This window comes from Triturus cristatus, chromosome 5_1, assembly GCF_964204655.1.
Source record: "Triturus cristatus chromosome 5_1, aTriCri1.1, whole genome shotgun sequence".
NCBI classification, from domain to species: Eukaryota; Metazoa; Chordata; class Amphibia; order Caudata; family Salamandridae; genus Triturus; species Triturus cristatus.
Window position 1 is genome coordinate 729,792,386 of NC_140587.1, and position 12,672 is coordinate 729,805,057.

The window sequence follows — 12,672 nt, forward strand, 5'->3', positions numbered from 1 at the left end:
GAGCCTGCTGGACAGGAACAGGAAGTTGGAGAATCTGTGTCACTTCCTCCCTCTCTCCACTTTGTAAAAAAAAAATGACTCCTGGAGTCCTTGCACAAAAAAGGAAAGCCAAATGTGAATGTAAGGAGTTCTTTTCATCCAAAATCAGTATTTGCAGATGGTTTCATGCTGCTAGAGCCGATATTCCTCTCCAAATTGTAAATTTTACGTTGTTGAGTTCTCCAGCTTCACATTACTTCCGCCGGCGTGTCGAAAACGATATGATCGCGTTCTCTTCTTTGTCCCTGTCGCGTTGGATATGACGTGTTCGCGGTCTCTTTCTCCTGTTCGCGTTCGATTTCATGTGCCCGCGTCCTCATTCTCTGGCTCGCGATGTAGAATGACATGTTCGAGATCTCAATCTTCTCATACTCGCGCGGTGCATGATCGCGAGAAGAAAGACCTGATCGCGCGACAAATGACGTGATCGCGTGAAAAATGACTTGAATGCGGCCGCGAACTCTCGCGAGACAGCGCAAAATGGCTACCAAAATCCAACATCTCGTGGAGAACGCGACCGGGTCAAGAAAACTTGTCGGAGAACGCAGGGATTCAGGTAAGGCGATCGCGCGCGCGCGAGAATGTATTGTTTTACAGCGCGAGCAAGAAAAAAATTATCGCTAAGCTGCGGAATGCGGAAATTTTGACATTTTCGCGCTTTGCGCGGAACGCGAGAATGCCAAAATATCGCAACTTCCGCGAACGGAACGGAATTTTGGCCCAGGCCTAACCAACACCACCTGCCACATAAATATCACACATTGCCAAGCTAACATCAGATACAGAGACATGCATGCACAGCACACCTCTCACTTCACATTCCTCTACCTCCAAAACCCAACCCATTGTCCTAACTCCTTCCCAGTCTCCCAAAGAAATTTGCCTGGTTGCCCTTGACCTCTTCCCTGACACAGCTGCCCGCCCCCCTCCCAAAGCCAGAAGGTCTTCTTTCCCACCCCACTCATACCTAAAACAACGTCACCCTCTCCTAAACACATCACTACCCCAGCCAAGACACAGGGCCGTCAGATAAAAAGAGGAAAATGTCCTGTAACGGCGCCACCCCTTTCCAAAACCAAAAGACATCTTCCCCACCCAACCCAGAATTTTAAAGTCTAAAAAAAAGCAAACAACACCCGTTCCCCCCTCCCTAAACCCAGCAAAACCCTACATGGTTACAAGATCCCACACATAGACAAACCCGGCACTCTTAATTGTGAGACCAGCCCTCCCATAGACCAACACAACCCCCCCAATCCAGAGATCAGCCCTCCCACAGACCAACCCAACCTTCTCAATCCCAAGCCCAGCCCTCCTAAGGACAATCCCAGCCCTCCCAATCCCAACCCCAGCCCACCGAGTAACATCATTGAGGTGCCTGGACTGCCCACTGGATGCCCCATCAAGGGGAGGTTTCGATGGCAGTGTTCTGAAAGGCAAGTTTGGTAGCACAGCAGTGTGCTGGCCCACAGAATGATCATTGGACTGGCCATCGGCCTTTGTTTTGAGAGACCAATTTGTTCTGTCTAATGAAGCAGTAGCATGGTTTTGAACACCTCTGCCCTGCCATTGCTACTGATACTAATTGTTATTTTGTGATAATTTGGGATGTGTGACTATAGTTGTGTTTTTTCACCATAATAGCTGATCCATCTGCAGTGGTAAGTATAGTCAGACCTTGGGACAAGTTATGATGTTACAGCGGACTAGCAACAATGTTCAATGGATCTATATTTGGGATGAGTTCCAATTTGGGCTGGCACGGCATTCAGTGCTTTCTGCCAAGGTAAGTATTGCAGCTTGCCTTGGCCAATGTCCATGTCTTTCGGCTTGCAGTACTTCCTGTGCTGATGGATGGATATGTGTTTACTGTTTGCAAAGTAGGAATTTGTTTCTCCACAAATGCGGGGTGCTGCATTGTCATACCCAATTGGTACTGTGGATGCACATGTAACTATTTTCATGTGTGTTGTTTCCACATACCTTTGATAGATGTCTGACAACTGCTGTTGCTGCTGAGTTATTTTAAATGACTTGCATTTACAGATTTGCCACATGTACCTGCCACTTTGTGACAATATTCGTCGACCCTGATATACCTCATGCTCAGATCCTGTGCACATGGAGACTTTGACGCAGGTGTAATATGGACTGTGGCATTGGCCAGTAGCCTTCCAGGAGTCCCCCTGGTTTGGGTATTCCAAATAAGCAGGGAGTCTTTACATTGTGGCCTTTGAATGTTTGTCACCATGGTGTTTAGGAATCACATTTACCTTACTTTCATTTTTCATGTGGGTGATGTGTGAAGGCCCATTACAGTGCTTTCACAGTGAAGATGTGTTTCATTTTCCTGACACATCCATACTGATGTATGTTGGATGTCACAACAGGACATAGCTTATGAACAATGTGAGGGTGTCACAGAAGTAGATTGCTAAGTTCGTCATGAGAAGGTGCTGTTTTGTGACACTGTTTATTGCCCACATCAGTACACCAGCTTCTGAGCTGTGCAAACATGTTGAGTTTGTGTGCCTGTACATTGTCAGTGATGTGGATATAGAGGGCATATTGCAGATGTGATGGGAACATTCATTCAGTGATGTTGCGTACAGGGGCCCATAAAATATGTTTCGAGCAGGGATGCAAAGCCCCTAGCCCTATCCACGGTCTTGTGGTTCCAGGGGGGTGTATATCGTCTCACAACCCCATGATTGAAGTATCCTCTAGTACATAGTAGGATAGGAGTGCTTTCAGTCAAGTGATGTGAAGTGTCTAAAGATTTTCTCCAAGAATGTTTTACTTGCCCACATTGACACATACACATGCTCTCTATCTTCTTTGTTATGGTGGACCTGAACAGTTTTGTGAAATGTATGTTTAATTATTTTTTTCAATGGGACTTTGAGTGGGATTACTGTACTGAGGGGAATCTCTCACAGGGGCATGGCTGATTTAGAGGAGGGCATGGCTTACAAGCACGTAATCTATACATCTGTGATTGGTAAGTGTCCCACATGTATGGTATATAACTACTTCTATCATTGCATAACAACTAGGTATCTGATACATTGCACCTACAAGAAGGCAGGACTATTGGATTTGCCAATGGTTGTTAGTTGCATTAGACATTGCAGAAACAACTGTGGATTCCTTGCATAGTATTATGATACTGCTTCAGTTCTGACATGACATGACAGGGAATGGACTATTAGGAGTTTTGTTGCAGTTACATCTCCGGCAGTAGAAGGTGACACTGCTGCAGGGTTGAATTTATTTTGTACCTTGAAGGTGAGGGCAAAAATGAAAAGTCCTATGGGACCTGTCTCTGCATCTGCTTTTTTGACCTGCTAGTGCTAAGCACTGGCAGACCCTGGACCACTTGAAGCCCTGCTACACAACTCGCACTACTCGCCCTTTCCACTGCTCCTTCAGGCCCCCCTCATGCCGAGTTTCTCATGAAATATGAATTGACAAGATGTCCTAGCGTGCATACTTGGAAACATGTTTCTCACACCCCCCACTCATACTGACCAAGCTATCCACCTGCTTTTCCATGGCAGGGCATCGATTTGCAGAGACTCAATGTACACAGGTTTTTGTGAGACTTACTGGCAGTTGTGTCCACAATAGTCTCGATTTTGGTCATCAAGCAGGTTAAGCACATTTTGGCCTTATATCCCACCCTTTCCGCCAGCTCAGATGAGGTGGTTGGACCGCCACGGTCTGCTCGTCTGAAAGGAGGATCGCAATTGAACATGCAGTTCATAAGGCGGTTACCTCTCCGACTAGCTCCGTTGGTCCTTTCCAACACCACCATGGTCGAAATGTCCAGGCAGAGTCTGAGAGACCTTGGTGGACGCAAGTCTCTGTATATGCATGCATCGTAATCTGGTGGTTGGATCGACCATTTCTAAGAATAGCACAGTGGATCAACCCCCTCCAACAGGACAGCGGAAGCCAGTCTGACCGGCATCCTGATATTTTCTTGCTACCAACTCAGGCTCTGGAGTACATAATCTGAGCTTTGTGGGGCCTAGTGTGGTTTAATCCAATAGAATAACCATGCAAGCCAAAGCAACAGTCAGAAGAAGCAAACATGTTCAAATGACCTGTGACCAAAGAGAAAAAATACAACTAAGACAATGACTTAGCACAATCTAGTAAAAAAGATTGAAATATAAAGAACATTTACAACAAAGAATAGGGTATCCTATGTCTAAGGCTAGATGCAAATGCTGACATAAATTCAAATTTAAGACAAACCAAGGCAGTTTGTCAGAACCCCTTTCAGAGGGACTCGGGGCAAGCAAAAGGTAATGGTCCCGACCATGGGTGTTCAGTCTTTTAACTCTTGATGTTCTGGGGCTGACTTACGATGGGTCCTGAACAAAAGGGCCAAGGACCTTTCAGCACTTGACTCTCAATAGTAGTGTGAGTGGACCTGTGAAAGGCTTCTTGGTGAAAGGTAAATATAGGGGTTGAACACAGGTCCACAACACCAAATGTGTTCCATAGCAGCAATAAATGATTGTCTGTGTCAAATAGTTGCTTTTATGAGAAAAGCAGTATTCACATATGAACAGAAAGTAAAATACAGCATACACAAAATTGACATGCGGATTTAGACTCACTATCAGTTTGAGTCTCAGGAGTGCCACTCTTTCTCTTCCACTGTCAAAAGTGTTCCAGCGCCTAAAGCACTACGAGGCAGAACAAGATCCCCTTTAGCCCTGCAATCAGTCTTATGTGTTCCTGCAGGAGTTGCTCTCTCAGAGTCCCTAGGAACATTTCAAATTCCAACAAATGGTGATCTGCAGCAGCTGCTGGCGGCGAGTAAGACTCTTGGTTTTGCAAGGGCAGGGGCTAGTCATCCACGGTGCTCTCTCTGATGACACAGTAAATTCCTCTGATCCTTCTCACAGGTAGGGTGACAATTGCTTGGGTTCCAATCGTAAGTCAGGGTTCGGGCACACACAGGTCTTCATGGCATCCTTTCCTCTCGACTTTGGCCAAAACAAGCAACAATCCTTGCTCTTCACACCGGCCCCTTTCGGCATCCGGGTCACCACTTTTGCTCCACGCACAGGCAACATTGTGATTCGCACAGCAGTGATGCAATCCTCACTGTGGCCCCCTCTGGCATACTGGGTCATTGAATTAGCTCCACACACAGGTGACAGCTGGATTGGCACGACCGTAGAGCAATCTTCACGATGGCTCCCTCTGGCATACGTGGTACCCGGCTTTACTCTGGTCATGCGTGATGGCCCAATGGGTATGGCAGTTCGCAATATTCATGGTGGCCCTCTTCTGGCATTTGAGGTCAGTGACTTTACTCCGCACACAGGTGATGGCCTAATCAGCAGAGCAGTAATGCAATATTCACAGAGGCCGCCACTGGCAGTGTTCAGGGTTACTGACTTTACCCTGCACACAGGCGACAGTCTGATCAGTACAGCAACAGTTAGGTTTATTGTAGCTCTCTCTGCATACTGGGTCAGTAAATTCAATCTGCACATGGGTGATGGCCTGATCAGTGTGGCAGCTGCTTCTTCACATCTCACAAAAGGGATCCACTTGCAAGGATCCCCCACTGGACCTCACCCCCTCCAAGTTCTCTCCTCTCCCTCACAGGGCACACTGGTCTTTGCAGGTGCTGATGATCCAGGCTTGTTGGGTAATGTCCGCTCACCCAGCTGGATGACTACCAGGCCGTAGCCCCCTGGTCACAGGTAGAAGACATGCAGAGCATCTTCTCGTCAACATCAAGCCTGACAGGCTGCTTGACAGTTGACAATTTGGGGTGCCCTGAGCTCCCCTTCTTTTAATCCATTACCACACACAAAATGTGATTTAGTGTCTGAGTCATTGAAGTTTGCATTGTGAGTTTGCTTCCTTTTGAAGAGCGCACTCCTCTGCCCTGCCTTTCCTCCAGATTGAAGTATGTCAGAGCAGGAGCAACTCCAAATCTGATAGCCCCACAAAACAGACTGTGGAAGTCACTAGAGGTTCACACTTGAATTTCAGCCACAGTAATCTGTGCATCAAAGGGTTATCAAGGCCCCCACACTAGGGGTGGGTGGAATTTGCGAAATCCACTTTCGCAAATTATCGCGAAAATGTTTAAAATTATCGCAAACAAGCGGAAATATCGCGAAGAGGCGGAATTTTTTTTCCCGCATGTTCGCAAGATTTTCTGCATGGTTGCGGGTCGCCAACTTACCCATGTGGTTGCTCGCGGGCGCAGCCATCTTGTTTTGAGTTGTCTCGCGGTGCATGATCGCGAGAAGAAAGACGTGATCGCGCGACGCATGATGTCACTGCGGGCGTGAACTGTCGCGAGACAGCGCAAATGGCTAAAAACAATCCAACATCTCATGGAGAACGCGACCGGATCAAGAAAACTTGTCGGCGAATGCAGGGATTCAGGTAAGGCGATTGCGCGCACGCGAGAATGTATATTTTACAGCGCGAGCAAGAAACAAATTATCGCCAAGCTGCGGAAAGCGGAAATTTTGACATTTTCGCGCTCTCCGCGGAACGCGAAAATGTCAAATTATCGCAATTTCCGCGAACGGAACTACATTTTTGCCCAGGCCTACCCCACACTACTCTTTATGAATCTCTCATAAGCCTTATCTCCTCTCTAAGATGTGCCTAGTCTCATTTTCAGTGACCTCTCTCTCCGAATCAAAAATCACCCTTTGAAGTGTACCAGGGAACTTGGCTCTTCCTTCATCCAGTGTGTGTCCAAAACAACTCTCAGGAATGCAAAAATCCACAAATTCATACCTCCTCATGCTCCTCCAGTCAGCCCTGGGTCTCCCAAAATGGAACCTATAGTCTTTCATGTATTGTACCTCTCACAGGCACACATATACCAGCACATGCATGCAACCACATGTGTGCTGCAAAGCGCTACATACTAACAATAAAGGTCAAGAGTGAGTTAAGCACACAGCAGTGGAACTTTACATAGGTAGACTTGTAGGGCACACTCCAGTGACACAGGTAAAAAGGCGTCTTCACTCCTGCTGATCAGTACACGGTAAGCTGCCACCATAACACTTGTGCTACTTAAGTCCTCGTAAAGGCACTAAGCATTCTCTACCATGGGGATAGCGCTTTGGGCGCCTCTCCCAGTCGAACCAGACCACAAACCCGTGAGACAGGCCTATGTCATAGTGCACAGGCATAATCTCTGTTTGCTTATGAGAGCAAAAACTAGCATTGGGGATCCAGATATCTTTGCAGCTGGGGCACTCAGGCAGGGTTACACATCTGTCACCATGCAAGGGACTTTACCATTCTAACACAGTCTATTGAGAAAGTTTACTAAGGTGGGTCTTTACAATGGCAAATAAAAGGATTCTATTTTGGTGTTGCGTTTTTTTGTCTGAACATGTGCAAAAAACTGAAAAATATTTGGGTCTAAGAATCATCAGGGAGTCAGTCAAAAGAGTTTACTATCAATTTCACTTTTTTCTTGCATCACCAAACTTCTCTTCAAATGTTTTAGTCTTAATTTCAGCCTGACATCAAAAACAAAAAGGCATTTATGCTTCTTTTTAATGCCGTAAGAGCTCTGGTATAGCGTGTTAAGTACTTACTCTTTGCCATATTCTTCTCAGTGATTACCTTAGATGCTGTTGCAGAAATACCCACAGGTTATACTAACAGACTTTCAAAATTATACATGTCTTCTCTCGTATGCCCTATCTATTCTAATGTGATTATAAAGACAACCAATATTGTTTATTGTTCTGTGGATACTGTCTCTTTACTTTTCACAGATGGTTTTGAAATTCTGCTTGAGACTTCTTTCTGATACCAATTAACAGAGTGGCAGATAGCTATATTTAGTGCCCAAAGTGGAACAAAATGAGCTGATCTGCCAATCAGAATGTGTCTTTGAGGCAATAAAGGCAGTTAGGGGCGTATTTAGTAAGCACTCTTTGTCTGCCAGCTCCCTGTCCCTCTGATGTGCCTGCTACTGTTATGGGCTGCCCCCATCCCTCATATATTTTATCCATTAATCTTGCCCTTTTTCATAAACGTAGGGCTTCATTCACAAAAGGCCTCCACACTCATGGCTGAGGCCCTGCAGTCATGGGGGAGTCTCTGCACTTGGGCGGAATCTCCATAATAAGAATTCTCATTGCAGAGATTTTGCTCCGAGTGCAGAGACTCCCCCGTGACTGCGGGCTGTCTGCCACCAATTCTCAGGCCCTTTGCGAATCAGGCTCTCAGTGTGTGGGAATCAACCATTTGTTCTGAAACAAGGGAGAACTGTATAGAAAAATAATTTGCATGATGAATGTCAAGAGTAGGGCAGCCAGGACTCTTTGGCTGAGGCCCTCCACTTTAGTGGGGACCACACAATTGAGATAGGTAATTAAAAGCGGGCCTGACCTGTTCCTTTGTGATGCAGCTAATAATGTAATTAGGAAGCACTAAATACAGAGTTTTAACTTTGCCCCTCATACTTCTTTCCTGAAATTATCTGCTGCAGCTTGGATAGGCAACAAATAGCTTCACAACTTGTCTGCCCCCCACACTTCCCAGCTCCACTGACATTTCTTATGGTTCTTCTTTGCATTATGTCAGAACTCTGCCTATACACCGTCTCTTCATGACTTTAAGGGAGATTCTTCTATTCCAGAAAATGAATCCCTTAGGGTCCAGAAAAGGAATCAATTAGGGTATGGCGTCACCAGTACGTTAGGAGAAGTAATGAGAGACGACCTAGTTTCTATAAATATGTAAAAGTAGTTTTGTTACATTTTTTCAGTCAGTAAACACAAAAAAAGCATTTTAAATAATTTTTCAAGCTCTTGCAATGCAATTCTGTTCTTACATATGCTGAAAGTGCATATATTGCAAGGGGTGGTAAATCGAGCAGTACACATAATTTAATTTTACATGTAAAATAACATGTAAAATGAAAAAAAAGAGACACATTTGTTCTCTTTTGGACATGTTTTTCTCCTCTTTATCCAATATCTGCACACGTTATGAAACTTGCCCCATGGAGGAACTGAGCAAAAGTGTTCACTTATTTGCAGCCATTTACTCATTAATGTAATAGAAACTATTCTAGAAATTTAAATAATAACAGGGTGAACTGGGGTTTGTATTCTTGAATTGTGGTGATTAGATAAGGCTGGTATGACACAAATATAAAACAAGCTTTCATTTTTAAATGAAGAAACAGCTAAAATGCAGTAGCAAGGTGTTGGACTTGGCCCTTTTTGCAGGGTCATCTCTGAACTTTTTGCCTTCTTCCAATTTTTTCTGACCTGGTGTTGGTGGATTTAGGACTCTGGGCACTTTAGCACTGCTATCCAGTGTAAAGTGCCTGTGCTCTCTGTGGTAAACATGGTAAGATTGGGCTACACCTGTTTAGCGTATTTAATTGACCTATCTGTCCCCAGTAAGGTGGTATCTCATATAACCGGGGCCCAGTAAATTAAATGCTACTGGTGGGCTTGCAGCGCTTCTTGTGTCACCCACCAAAGTAGCCTTTCAAACCTGTCCCGCGCCTCTGCCATTGCAGGGCATGTGCGTGCAGTTTACTGCCGCTGTAACGTGGCACGCAAAGTGGTTGTCACATCTGTGAACCCACGTTTACTGCATGTCAGTCACCCCTAAGGTAGGCCCTAGCTAGCCCTATGGGCAGGGTGCACTGTAGGTAAAAGGTAGAAGATGTACCTTAAGTGTGTGACATGTCCTGGTAGCAATGGCGTAGCTAGGGGGGGGCGGTGGGGGCGGTCCGCCCCAGGCGGCACTATTTTCGGGGCGGCCAGCGGCAGCTGCGTGGCACTGGTGCTGTCACTGAGCAGCCAGTACACCACACGTGTTACTGTACGTGCAAGCGCACCTGCTTGCACCCAAATGCCGCACCACACAAAATGCTGCTCCACCTAACTTAGTGGTGGTGCGGCGCCGGGCCCGGCTTACTGTTTATGTGGGTCCCAGGGCCGTCAATCTTGTAGCGAGCGTAAAGCGCTACCAATGACGGCCCTGGGAACAATTTGTGGCCAGCCCCGCGGTGTCTACTGCAAGCAAAGCTACATGGCTATCTTTCCCTTCTCCATAAACCCCCTCGTTTTAGACTCTTCCTGCTCCCAGCCTGACCAGTCCTCCCCAGTCCCTGCGGTGTGTTCGAAGGCAGAGTGAAGGTGAGGGTGAGTGTGTCTTCTCTGTTTATTTAAACTTTTCATTTAGTATCGCGTGCACGAATTCAAAGCACATTTCACAAGAGTTTATTTTCCGTCACATTGAGAAGAGCTGTGAACTGGGAGACAGAAAGCATCGGTGGGGGTGGATAGAAGGTAATAGGGTTACAAGAGAAGCAGACACAAGGGGAGGCGGTGCAGGCAGAGGGGGAGATGGTGCACGCAGAGGGGGAGATGTGCAGGGGGTGAGATGGTGCAGCAGGCAGAGGGCAGAGGGCGAGACAGGACAGGCAGAGGGGAAAATGGTGCAGGCAGAGGCTAGATTTGCAGAGGGTGAGATGGTGCAGGCAGAGGGAGAGATGGTGCAGACCGAGGGTTCAATGGTGCAGACAGAGGGGAAGATGTGCAGAGGGTGAGATGGTGCAGGCACAGGGGGGGTTGGTGCAGACAGATGGTGACACGGTGCCCTCAGAGGGCGAGATGGTGCAGGGAAGGGGGACGTGGTGCAGGAAGAGGGTGAGATGGTGCCAGCAGAGGGAGAGATGGTACAGGCCAAGATTGAGATGATGCAGGCAGAGGGTAATGTAGCGCAGGCAAGCGGTAGATGCTGCCAGCAGAGGGGGAGATGGTGCAAGCAAAGGGGAGATGGTGCAGGCAGAGGGTGATGTGGCGCAGACAGAGGGTGATGTGGCGCAGACAGAGGGAGAGATGGTGCAGGCAGAGGGTGAGATGGTGCAGGCAGAGGGTGAGATGGTGCAGGCAGAGGGAGAGATGGTGCAGGCAGAGGGAGAGATGGTGCAAGCAGGCAGAGGGAGAGATGGTGCAGGCAGAGGGAGAGATGGTGCAGGCAGAGAGTGAGATGGTGCAGGCAGAGAGTGAGATGGTGCAGGCAGAGGGGAGGTGGTGAAGGCAGAGGGGGAGATGGTGCAGGCAGAGGGTGCGATGAGATGATGCAGGCAGAGGGTGAGATGGTGCAGTCAGAGAGTTATATGGTGCTCTCAGAGGGCGAGATGGTGCAGGGAAGGGGGACGTGGTGCAGGAAGAGGGTGAGATGGTGCCAGCAGAGGGAGAGATGGTACAGGCCAAGAGTGAGATGATGCAGGCAGAGGGTAATGTAGCGCAGGCAAGCGGGAGATGCTGCCAGCAGAGGGGGAGATGGTGCAAGCAAAGGGGAGATGGTGCAGGCAGAGGGTGATGTGGCGCAGACAGAGGGTGATGTGGCGCAGACAGAGGGAGAGATGGTGCAGGCAGAGTGTGAGATGGTTCAGGCAGAGGGTGAGATGGTGCAGGCAGAGGGAGAGATGGTGCAGACAGAGGGAGAGATGGTGCAGGCAGAGGGAGAGATGGTGCAGGCAGAGAGTGAGATGGTGCAGGCAGAGAGTGAGATGGTGCAGGCACAGAGTGAGATGGTGCAGGCAGAGGGGAGGTGGTGAAGGCAGAGGGGGAGATGGTGCAGGCAGAGGGTGCAATGAGATGATGCAGGCAGAGGGTGAGATGGTTCAGTCAGAGAGTAATATGGTGCAGGCAGAGGGGGAGATTTCTGCAGGCAAAGAGAGATGGTGCGGACAGGGGGTAAGATGGCGCAGGCAGAGGGTGAGATGGCGCAGGCAGAGGGTGAGATGGCACAGGCAGAGGGTGAGATGGTGCAGACAGAGTTATATGGTGCAGGCAGAGGGCGAGATGGTGCAGGCAGAGGGCGAGATGGTGCATGCAAATGGTGAGATGGTGCAGGCAGAGATGGTGCAGACAGAGGGGAAGATGGTGCAGAAAAAGCCCGTAGCCGGAGGTAGGTGTTTTGGGGGGGCACGATCCCCAATAACAACACTTGGGTCTTGGTGATGGGCATGGGTTTCGATCCCTCACAATATCTTTTAATGAAAGACATAATATGGTGAGATTTAAAAGAATGTTGCACATTTTGAAGTATTTTTTAACTGTTATTATTCTATATTTACAACTGTTTGTAATAATATATTGGAAATGGCACATTTTAAAGCACAGTGAGCAAGGGACACTGCTACTTTCAGTAAATATGTGTTAAATGCTCTCCAATAAAACTGCTGAAAAGTAAACACACATGAATGTAATTAGACGTGGTATTGTGTGCTCCCCCTCAGCACTCCTTTGGGGAAAGCTGTGACAAAGGCAGCGTTTCTAGGTACATTTTGTAAACAACCATTGATAATAATTTAGGGCCTCGTTTATGAAAAGTGTGGCATCGCTGGTTAAAAACAGCGATGCAACACTTTTCATTGCGCCCTCCTTGCAACACAGTGGATGCGTCGTATTTACTGTATGGAGCTCCATGTCCCAGGTAGTCAACAGATACATCAGGAATCCTGACGTATCTGTTGGCACAGTAATGACGCATTGCTGGAGTGTGCCAGAAACTTGAGGCAACTCTAGCAATGTGCCATTGACCATGGGCGAGTCCCACGTGAAAGGCCCTGCGTCA